The sequence below is a fragment of the Lycium ferocissimum genome, chromosome 4, assembly GCF_029784015.1.
Source record: "Lycium ferocissimum isolate CSIRO_LF1 chromosome 4, AGI_CSIRO_Lferr_CH_V1, whole genome shotgun sequence".
Taxonomy (NCBI): Eukaryota; Viridiplantae; Streptophyta; class Magnoliopsida; order Solanales; family Solanaceae; genus Lycium; species Lycium ferocissimum.
This window is the reverse complement of record NC_081345.1, coordinates 52,453,076-52,465,487: the sequence shown is the minus strand read 5'-3', so window position 1 is coordinate 52,465,487 and position 12,412 is coordinate 52,453,076. Positions and strand designations below refer to the sequence as shown.

General features: G+C 31.1%; 1 long non-coding RNA gene across 5 annotated transcripts; it reads left to right on the top strand.

Moving 5' to 3' along the window:
- Positions 1–3,215: 3,215 nt before the first annotated feature.
- Positions 3,216–8,525, top strand: LOC132053500 (uncharacterized). Of its 5 annotated transcripts, none has more exons than XR_009414134.1 (6): positions 3,241–3,255; positions 4,350–4,408; positions 4,531–4,633; positions 6,111–7,282; positions 7,381–7,460; positions 8,242–8,525. It is a non-coding gene; the product is annotated as an uncharacterized LOC132053500 (long non-coding RNA). The 5 variants fall into 5 exon arrangements; XR_009414133.1 differs by having other exon boundaries at positions 4,483–4,633; XR_009414131.1 differs by having other exon boundaries at positions 3,216–3,255; positions 4,350–4,633.
- The last annotated feature ends 3,887 nt before the right edge of the window (positions 8,526–12,412 follow it).

Sequence of the window (12,412 nt, the reverse complement as noted above, 5' to 3'; positions counted from 1 at the left end):
AATTAACCCCTAATTAAATGTTTATAACAAAAGAAAAGGAAAAAGAAATAGAAATCCCCTATCCTTCATTCCACACTCAAAGAACCCTTTTAGCTCATTTTCCCTACTAACCCCAACGTTTTTTAAAATTTTAATTTTCCAAAGATTTTGTTCATCTCCCAAAAACATAGTTACAGGTGATTTGAAACATACTAAGCTGAAAGTTATCTCAAACTGCCTATTACATTTGAGATGAGATAAATGCCTAAGCTTGGTAATCTAGAAAGATAATAACCAGCTAAACCACAACAATACCAAAACAAGAATTCCAGGAGAGTCGACCAAATCAACCCTAGGAATCTCAATAATGAGCTGTCCAGTATTTTTGCTTTCGTGGTGACTCGAACTTCCAAAATTATAGTTGAAATTCGAGTCAATATCTCAGATAGTCACTAAATTATCTGTGTTTCACTTAGAAAGTTACTCGATTTTGTTTTCGAACCAGAAAGTCACTCAACTATGGGTGTTTCACTCAGAAATTCACTCAATTATGGATTTTCACTTAGAAAGTCACTCAACTATTGATCTTTCACCTAAAAAGTCACTCAACCTATTTAGGTGATTTTTAATTACATTGTGCTAATTTTTGTCTAAAGTCAAAATTGTAAGAAATAAACAAGTACCCATTTTAACTATTTTATTGACCCGATCCACTAAAAATATATTGACCAAGGTAAATGATTTTAGATATATATGAAACCAAGTCAATACTGGAAGAAAAATAAATGATTTGAGATTAAAAAAAAAGAAAAAAAAAAAAGAGAGGAAAAAGCTCGATATTTTAGATATATATAAAACCACAATTTATTCTCATTCAAGTTTTTTTTAATAAAGAACATCATATATAGAATCTATCAGAATCCATTGCAAATTAGGATCCTTCTTTTATCGTCCGAGATTTACATGGACAAAATTATGGTAAGTTTGAAAGTTATATCACACAAAATGTTGACAAACAATATTTTAATAAATTTGAAGTCCTAAATATTAGAAAACTTATTAAATGACAATTATATTCAATGCACAATTAGAGTTATAAAAAACATACAACTTTACCTTACACTTAGAACTTTAAATGTATTAGATATTTCCTTTATATTTGGGCTTTTCCTCTTTCTTCATCTGTAGTATAATAATTAATGATTATTATTAGAGTATTGTTATAAAAATAATAGAGTAAGCAAGAACAAAAGATTGTAGACAAAGAGAGGAGAGGAATACTTTTATTTCTCTTGTTAAGGATGTAATACAATGAAGGGAACATCTCTATTTATAGGAGAAAATTGACTTGGTCCCAAAGTTACTAGCCCTAAATTTTCCCCTAAAGATAGACATCCACAATAATAAATAATATTTATAACACTCCCCCTTGGATATCTATTTGATAGATAATGTGGCTCGTTAAAACTTTACTAGAAAAAACCCAGTGGGAAAAAAATTATAGTGAAGAAGAAAGAGTACACATTTCTAATAATACGCCCTTTGGCTGCCTCATTAAAAACCTTACCAGGAAAACCCAATTGGGACAAAACCTTGGCTAAGGGAAAAAGAGTACAACACGTATTAACTCCCCCTGATAGGTACATCACTCCAAAACTTGAATCTTCGCATTCCAATCTTGTGCACCATCTTCTTGAAAGTTGTAGTTTATAGAGATTTGGTGAACAAATCAACCATATTATCACTTGAACCAATCTGTTGCACATTGATATCACCATTCTTTTGGAGATCGTGTGTGAAAAAACTTTGGTGAAATGTGCCTTGTTCTTTTATGAATCCTCTATTTAGTTGGGCTATGTATCCTGCTGCATCTTCAGTTTTTGGATAGAGTTGCATCGGCATATAATATTGTTGAAATCACTCCAAGTGCATTCCTGACTTGCTTTATAAACAGATGTTATCTTTATATGATTTGACTATCATGTAGAACAACATCGTATGACTGTTTAATGCATCAATTGCATAAAGATATGACACTTCAGGACCAAAGAATTCTGCAAGTTTCTCATTTTAACTTCTTTCAGCAGATAATCTATTTCTTTTGAAAACTCTTCAAGAGTTTCAATAATACTCAAGTTATCAACTTGCACCAACAATATGACAGATTTTGATTTCCACCAAGACGTAGGGATAAATACACCCTTAATCATTAAATATTCATGAAGGTGATTAAATCGCATTCACCTTGCTTGATTTAATTCATATACGAATAATGAACAAACTTCTAGATCTTGTATATGCTTCAGGCGTTTAAAATTCTTTAAGAATTTTCATATAAATTTTGTTAAGTGACAATATCCATTAATATCTCAATGAGTGAAATTTTTTGTTGTCTGGATTGCAGGTCCAATAAGCTTGAAACTTACCAAAATGTATCATTTCACTTGGTAATAATGACTATGTTAGCATGCTTTATATACGTAGAATTCAGATCCTCACAATCTTTTACAATACTGCGCTATCACTACTAAAAAACTGTTGATTTCCGACTTACTAAAAGCGACCTCAATTGAGGTCGGAAAAAAACCGACCTCATGAAGTCAGTAAAAGCCTCATATTTTTTTTTTTAAATAAACCGACCTCATGAGGTCGGTAATATAATACAAAAATCCGTAGCGAATATATATCGACCTCACGATGACGCAAATTTATTTGAAAGTGAATATTATAAGTTATTTTTAATAAGCCGACCTCGTGAGGTCGGTAATATTTAAAATTTAAATAAAAATAATTTTTAGTACCGACCACATGAGGTCGCTTAATTTTATTAAAAATATTCTATAGAATTATTTTTTAGAAAGCGACCTTGTGAGGTCGCTGTTTTTTAAAATTTGAAAAATAATTATTTAAGATACCGACCTCATGAGGTCGGTAAATTTTTAATGTCAAAAATAATAATTTAAGTTACCGACTTCACGAGGTCGGTAATTTTAATAAAAATCTGAACCCGTCTTTTACCCCCCATTTTTAAGTTTGCCCCCAAAATCTAAAACCCTTGTCTCTATTTCCCTTTTACCACCATCGTGTGTACCCTCGCTCCTTTTATTTATCATCTCTAGTCTATTACTTTCTTATGTGAGTTATGGTTGTGCGCGAATTTAGAAGTAGCACCTTGATTTATTCAAAGGTTGTGAACTAGAAACCCACATCCCTTCTCAAACGTGGGAGGTTCTTAGGCGCCGGCGTCCAGTCCGCCGCCACCACCATCTATTCAAGGTATTCTTTTTAATTGCTTGGGCTCTAGTTTAGGGTTCTTCAAGACACATTTACTTTTTTGCTTATTTTGTGGGTTTCTCACTAATTTGGTTTTATGGGTTTGTGTATTTGGCTGATTATAGCTGGAAAGGTTAATTGTGCGTTGGTTTTTGCTCCCTTGTTTGTGGGTTTGGTTGATTAATCTGGGTTATAGTTAAACGAAATTAATAGTAGTGACAAGTGATTACATATGGATGGATTTGCAAGCATTAATTGAAGAAAAGATAAAGCTCATTAGTAGAAATTGTTGTTTATTGATTTGAGTCAAACTTAATACCCAATACTGGATAGGGGATATATTGTTATTAATGTTGCTTTTCAAATTTCCCTTTTGGGTTAAGTAGTTTGCAATTAGCATTACTGAGAAACATCAATGATTATTATAGCCTTTTGTTGTGGTTAAAACTTCTTTGCACTTGGTAGAAATGAGCAAGCGTTTTCTTAATTTCTTCCAACCTACATTGGTTTTGTAGGATATTTTACTGATTTTTTTTTTTTTTGATGAAATAATTGTTATCATTAGCATCAGGCATCAAGAAGATGCAAATTACAGGTAAAGTTAGAGCTACCTAGTAGCTTCAAAAAGCAAAAATCACCTTGTTAGCTTTCTACAGTCAAAACAAACTATCTTAAATACAGTGAGCTAACAAAGTCCAAAAAGTTTTCAGGTGAATCTACAGGGGAGACATTTGCCCAACTAAATAAATACAAAAGACAGTTTGCTTTCAAGGTTGGTGTTGGGGTTGATAATCCATCAAAGCATCTTCTATTCCTCTCCTTTAACTATCAATTATTGATGGATATCTTTTCGGTTTATTCGATTCATTACATTTTTCTACATGAATATGAATATTATTTAGTAGCCCATATTGCATAAATTGTAGCTTCATTTTTTATTTTGGAATTTTTAACTTTCTGAAGCTGAAATCCAAGATATTATGGGGGTGTATTCTCTAATTCTCTATTTTTTTTTTTAATAGATTTATGGGTAAAGTGATAAGAATGATGTTTGATTCCTGTTTTCAAATTGTTGAGATTTGGGGTTGTGTATGCAGGAGGTCTTATCCTGTGCAGGAGTGCAAGCTCAAATTTGTTATTGTTCGGAAAATTTGAGGTATTATTTATCCCGACGATTAGGACACTTGTACAGTAGGCATAAATGCTAATGCTAAATATTCAAATCTAAAGTTGCAGGTCACATCTCAATTATGTTGACCTCGATAGGTTTCTATACAGTGTTTTGACGAAAAATGATGAACTGACTACAGTAGCAACTGTAAGGTTGCAGGCTACTTCGGTTCGGTTTAAACCACGGCCTTCGCTTTATTTTTGTGTTCTGGTTAGTACTCGACCCTTCCTAATTTTGTTCTTGATAAGGAATTTAATGGATGTGTTAGTAAAAGTAGTTCGATGTCTGTTCAATTGCCTATGATGGTATTTTCAGAGTGAGAAAGGATGTATGTTGATTGATTAGTCATGAATTTAATCTAAATCTTTGATTTGTTATTTGCTAAATAATCCCTTTCTGAAATTCAAATTTGAGCTTGATTTTAAAGCCCAGTTAGCATTTTTCTCGAATCAGTTAATCACATTTAAGCTCTTCTCGAAATATTTTTCTTCTTTTTTTTTTTTTCTTCCTAATTTAACTCAATATTTTGTGGTATACAATAGTTCAGGATGCTTAGTTTCCTCTGAAATTTCATCTTGGAGAATGCTTGCTCATCCTTTTGATAGCTTCTTGGTGGAGGAAATAACAGAGAAATGCTAGAACAAAATTCTAATAATTCATATCTTAAATAGAGGAAATGTGTAACTTTTTAGACCATTATTCTATATATAAAATAAAGTGGTAGTTATGTTATAGTTTCTAGTTAGTCCTTCAAATAAATAAATAAATAGGATTCGCAAAGAATCTATGTGAATTGGGCTGTCTATGATACTCAACCAAAATATTGTAGGACAAGGTATCACATGCCACTTCTGCAGCACATATTTGTTTGTTATAAACTTTCGAAGAGGAGTTGTACTATTGTATGAAAGGGGTGAAACCAGAAATTAACAATGTCAACGAAATTGTCAATTATGCTTAGAGAATGGCGTATCATATAACATCAATAAATCATTTTTTGTAATATTAAGGTTGAGTTTGTCTACGCTTTGGAAATATTAAGGTGAAGAATACTTTGAAAATATTACTGCAAGGTTATTTAGGTTGGAGCTTGCTCATTTAGTCATACTATTCTATATACTGACCTTATCTTTTTAGCTCGCAATTTTTCTATAAGGAGCATTTATTGATCTCACTCATGAGATGAATAACTAAAATGGATTAATACAACCTTTCATCTTTCTCTTCTGAGGGAAAGATGTGGTAATCTATTTGACACTTATCAATTCTCTCAAATTTCAAAGTTATTTTAATTTGGCGAATGTAATAGTTATGAAAGTTCTTGCACCTATAGTGTTAAAGGATGTCTGTTTGGTTGTATCTGAGATTTAAGATTAGATCTTTGGCTCTCCGTTCTATCTTGTCCTGCGCTATTGTCTGCTGTACATGAAAACAAATCTATTCGTTAACTGCTAGACTGAAGATATCAAAACAGAGGACAGTTCTTTAACTGAACTAATAACAACTGTCTAATGTTACGGCATGCGATAGCCTGAGTGGTTTAGTGTTTTTTTTCTTTTTCTTGTTTCTATGAATCAATTCAAATTGCAAGTGCACTAGAGCTATTCCGCAAATTTGTCTATATTTTTTGAATTCGTGTTTTTCTATAACTCATGTTTTGAAGATTGATTTTTATTGGGCTTTGCAGGTTTGCCTTTTATACTTGGTCCATGGAGCATTTAACACTATTGGTTAGCGCCGTTACTGTCCAATTTTGTTTATACCATATGAATTCTGAGGAGATATGAAGCTCAGGAAGCAGATGACCAGCCATAGTATTGGTCAACATGATAGACTTATAGTTAAGCAAATAATAAAGTTCAGTTAGATAGAAACCAATATAATAAAGTTCATGTTAGATAGAAACCAATATAATAAAGTTCATGTTAGATAGAAACCAATATAATAAAGTTCACTTTCCTACCCAAATATGTTTCTCTTGTGGCTCTATAGTCAAATTACTCAAGGCTGCACACATAGAGAAAGTTTGCCAAAGATATGAGATATGGGCTGTCTTTGACAGTTGAAAGCGCAGAATGCATCAAAATAGGACAGGGGCCAGAAAGGAAAGAGCCTTTCTTTTGCTTATTACTAACTAAATATGCTACTGGTAGATGCCGAACAAAGAAAATTGGAGTATAAATAAATAAAATTTCACTAATAAAGAATCTAGGATATTAAACATAGAGTTTTCTTAGGCTGAAGAGACCAGTGCTCCTTTGGTAAAATCCGGTTCAATTATTTATGGATTTGCAGACATGCTGTCTTTAATCAAAGGCACATCTTGAGGAATTAACTTTTGGTTGTATCTGATATCTCTTCCGGGTAATGTAGTTAATTATGGCATTACTTAACGATTTATCAATTGAATAGAAAATTTCACATGGGTTCAGGTAGGTTTTTTGGTCTGAGTTCATGGAAATGGAGATCCATGTGAGCTAAATGATTGGTTTTGATTGGTAGAAACCAGTATTTTAATATGCTTTTCTTAGTCGATGCAGATATGGTTCGCTTTTCCCCTTTTGTTCTTTCTTGGCCTTAAACTTTCACCTTAGATTTGTTTTCCTCGTGAGAATTCACTTTCACTTATGGCTATGGATACTCTGAGTACATTGATACCGACACTAAGAAAGGGAAATATTTGATAGTTAAGTAAACTGGAAAAGTATAGTTGAGGTTAATTAGTTTGTTTTATGTTCCTTCTAATTCAATAAGGTTGTTTCTTGCCATTTCAAAGCATAGTGGATTACTCAAATCTCATTAACTTTGTCAAATGTGGGATCACAATTTTTGGCATCCTCCAGAATGATTCCTAAGAAGGTGGGCAAAGCTATTGCTTCTTTGTTGATTTCTTTTGTATTTATTTAAATTTTAAATCCGGTAAGAGTTATAGATTCTAATCTCAATTTTTGTTTCAGGTTCATTATACAAGCAACACACTCGCACGCTTTAAGGAAGAAAGCAAGAAAGTAAATGAGGTCATTCTATCTACTACTAGGTAGTAAACTATTAATTTTTTCTGTGCATGTTTACAATACATTTTACACAACAGAGTTGTTACTAAAATGAATATATACACCAACTTGAGTTCAATTCATTTTGTTTGACATGATTATCCTTTTGGACAAAAAATATAATTCCGGATTAAATGCTTAATAGTTTTGGAATTTTTGGTCGATGTAAATAGCTCCCCGTTTTTCTGTTGATTATGTTTTGAGTTGCATATAATTGAAGCACAAGGTTAAAAAATATTTCAATTATGATCAAAGACCATGCCTTTGTAATTATTTATATGATTTGGGTTTTTTCCCTACACAATTCAATATACAAGATAACAGACTCAAATTTTCTCTTATATTCTGCCTTGTACATTTAAATTTTGATGGCCAGAACACCATGTAAAAGCCTTGTAAAATTTGCATGTTATGTACATATGTAGCAAAGGTTATTAATGGAATGACTTGGCCCCATATAACCTTGGCCCAAGTTGTAAACCAAAGGTTTCATTTGGCTGCTTTAGTGGCTTCAAATTTAGAAACAAAATATCGGACTAATGGCATGGGCACACATCATCTAGTGTATATATATATATATATATATATATGATTCTCATTGGATTGATATTTGCTCTTATTATTCAATCACTTGCTGCTAATCTTGGAGTAAGCACTAGTAAGTTAGTCAAAACATTATTACATTAAACACTCACATTATATTATGTATTGCATGTTTCCTATGGAATTTTATTTTAACTCTTTTAACCCATTTTTGTTTTGCAGGCAAACATTTATCAGAATTATGCAGGGTTGAATACCCATGGTTTGTTAAATACTGTTTGTGGTTGCTAGCTGAAGTTGTTGTTATAGCTGCAGATATTCCTGAAGGCAAGACTTTCTATCCTTCTAACTAATTATTAATTAAACATACCTTTGTAAAAATGTAAAAGTGTTTTGTGGATGTTTTGTAAATGTTGAAGTACTTTAATATTGTAGACTAGGTCAATGTTTTGTGGATGTTTGTAAAGGTTGGAGTAGTTTAATGTCTTTTGTGAATGTTTTAATGACGTTTTGATTCAATATTCACCTTTTTTATTTTATTTTCAGAATTTTGGAAATTCAATCCCAACATTAGCTAGTATAATCAACTTATCATGGGAACAAGCAACAAAAATAAATACTTGAAGAATTTTTTAGTTCTTCAATATATGTCAAATACTCAACTTGCACATCATATTTGAATCGGAATGGCCAAACTGCTCATGCCGGCTAATAAAATTATTTATACTAGTAACTTCAAGTTTACCATGCCATGTGCTATTTGTTTTAGTAAACTTCTGATTTACTATGATATGAATTCATTTTTGTATCAATAAACTTCTGGTTTATCATGGCATGTGATTTCATCATGCTTATATTTGTGTAGTACAATTTGGAGAATAAAGAGAGTAACTTTTCCCATATATATATATTTCTTACCTACTATGATTTTGAAGATATTTAATCTTCCAATCATCTATAGCTTCAATATGATAGTCATTTACTTTAGTAAACTTCGGGTTTACTATAACTTGTGTTTCGATCATAACAACTTCGTATATTACAATCTAGAACGAATGACATAATACTATCTAAGCTCTTCAGGAGCTTTTAATTTATTCTCCATAATCACCTATTGTTTGGACACTATTAGTGCCATGATCTTCTAGATAAATAGTTAGCTCTTTTGGAGACCTTGATCATTAATTTTGTACTACCAAATATTGCTTAGATACTGCTGGTATCATAAAAGAGTTTTAGTTAGACACTGCTGGTGTCATGAAATAAACATTAAGTTCTAAACTTCAGTATTTCAAACATCTCCTTCAGGGAGATTTGCTATTAATGTCTGAATATCTTAGCGGTGACCACATAAAAATTACATCCTTGATCAAGAAAAAAAATATGAATTTGTTATTTCCTTCAGGGAAATCAATAACAACTAATCATACTATATCAATGTGGTTATAATAGAAAATATTCTACAAAATCTAATTCATTTGCCTTGGAATGACACATAATGAAAGTATCTAAGATGATTTGACGTACGTCAGGCACGTGTAGCAATGACCTTCATACCACAAAATAACATCTGTATCTTTTGCTATTTTATCTCTTCAGGAGGTGTGTTGTGGTATTTCTAAATTCACTTCGGAGAATGAAACTTGATCATTTAGATGAGCTTAATACATAATTTTCAATAGCTCATTATTTCTCTCAAGCATAGGAAGACGCCGCTTCAATATATTTCTCAAAGTTTTTCCGCTTCAGGAGAAGATTTCACTATTTTACTACTTTGGGGTTCCAAGTTCTATTACTTCGAGAATAGATTTCAGAATTTACTACTTTCGGAGTAAATCACATAATTTTTTATATTATTTCTTCTAATTGTTCTACCTCTTCTGGAGATAAATCGTGATATTTTCATAATCAAGTGCACGTTCGTATTATAAGTTTTACTAAATATTGTCACATTCACTTAACGGGAATGGATCTGTGTTTATAACATTTATCAAAAGTTTTCATTCTTCGGGAATGAAACATATTTGAACGTGCCTTAATAATATTAAATAATGATAGCTTCAAGCTTATTATAAGATATGCTACTTCAGAAGCAAATCAAGACACATATAAATGATACATAAAAGTTTTCTCTAACACATCTTTAATTGTAATCACAACAAACCTATTACTAATATTACCACTCTGAGGGATTATAGGCATAAATGAAAAATTATCATGTAAAAGCATGAAATAAATAATTTGAAGTATTCATGGCATTCTAACCTCCCTGCTACAGAATATTGGTACTATGCTTTTGCCGACTTTGGTATCAAAACACAAAGGATATTGAAGTGTATAATATACATTTAATTTTCACATTTAAATAGGACACATTGTACCTACGGTGATGTCCAGTAATGAAATCTCCTTTATGGACACGTATGAATACAGATAGTAGTTGTATCCAAAAAGCCTTAAAGCAACTCATTGTAATGGAAATCTTGAAGTCCTTGAATGCGTAGCAACATAAGCAATAAAATTTACTACACCTATTTGAGGTACATATAGCAATAAAATTACGAGACACAAACATACTTACTTTTAACAATAATTCAAACATTATTTAAATTCGAAATGTTACTACTTCAGGAGTAAAGTTCACGTCTGCTTCAAGAGTAAAGTTTAAAGTCTAGATATTAAAATTCTACTACTTCAGGAGTAAAGTTCAACGTCTTACTACTTCAAGAGTAAAGTTTAAAGTCTAGATATTAAATATCTACTACTTCAGGAGTAAACTTTAGAATTTTACTACTTCATCAATAAATTCAAATTCTTACTACTTCGGGAGTAAATTTCAGAGTTACTACTTCAAGCATAAAGTTTAAAGTCTAGATATTAAAGTTCTACTACTTCAGGAGTAAAGTTCAACGTCTTACTACTTCAAGAGTAAAGTTTAAAGTCTAGATATTAAATTTTTACTACTTCAGGAGTAAACTTTAGAATTTTATTACTTCATCAATAAATTCAAATTCTTATTACTTCGGGAGTAAATTTCAGAGTTACTACTTCAAGCATAAAGTTTAAAGTGTAGATATTAAAGTTCTACTACTTCAGGAGTAACGTTCAACGTCTTACTACTTCAAGAGTAAAGTTTAAAGTCTAGATATTAAATTTCTACTACTTCAGGAGTAAACTTTAGAATTTTACTACTTCATCAATAAATTCAAAGTCTTATTACTTCGGGAGTAAATTTCAGAGTTACTACTTCAAGCATAAATTTTAGATTTACTACTTCCAGAGTAAGTTTAAAGTAGTCAGAAGCAAATAGTGAGGGCCGTATGCTGGTGATATACCCTTGCACGGGCTCATCTTTGTTATAATTCTCAATTTACAAAAGTCTTTTCCTTTTCAAAGCTTGAAAATGATCATTCACTTTAGAACCAAGATACATGATTAATAATACAAATCATACCTGTAGGTTTAGAGATGACACGAAGACTTACAATCAACTTCAAGAATTATTATCCAATTTTTCAATTGGTTAGAGTCTCGTGCTGATAACGTGTTATAAAATAATAGAGTAAGCAAGAACAGCATTGTAGACAAAAAGAGAAGAGAGGAATTCTTTTATTTCTCTTGTTAAGGATGTAATACAATGAAGGGAACATCTCTATTTATAGGAGAAAATTAACTTGGTCCCAAAGTTACTAGCCCTAAATTTTCCCCTAAAGATAACATCCACAATAATAAATAATATCTATAACAAGTATTAAATAAACACACAATTCTACCCTATGTTTAGGACTTTAATTAAATGTGTAATATCTCTTAGATTTTTTTCAACCTTTGTAAAATCTAGTAAGATATCTCAGCACATGAATAAAAAATTTCTTAACCGCATTATATGTTTATAAACTTAAACAAGTTTTAGTAGAATTAAAATAAAAGGTCTTGGTCATTATATTTTTTGTGGGTCGGATTAAGTGGGCGGGTCAATAAAATGGTTAAAATGGGTACTTGTTTATTTTTGAGATAAGGGTCAAAAACACACCCTAACTATCACTTTTTTTTGATTCATACCTAAACTATTATAAGGTTGAGAAAACTACCTAAACTATCACTATCTAGTTTGCAAAACACACCTGAACTAAATGTGTGAACTCACTCTCCAAAAGGTAAGTGAAGCTGAAATTTTCTCAAAAAAATTGTCCACATGGCATAAGTAATGCTATGGTGGCACCTACACGGAACTTAAAACATAATATTTTTTTATAAAAAAACTGTATATATTTTTTTTTTTTAAACTGCATATAAAAAAGAATCTGGATTTAAAAAACATATATGAAAAAAAAAAAAAATTTTGTAAAAAAAATCAAAAAATTTAGAAAATCAGAAAAAAAAAAAGATTTTA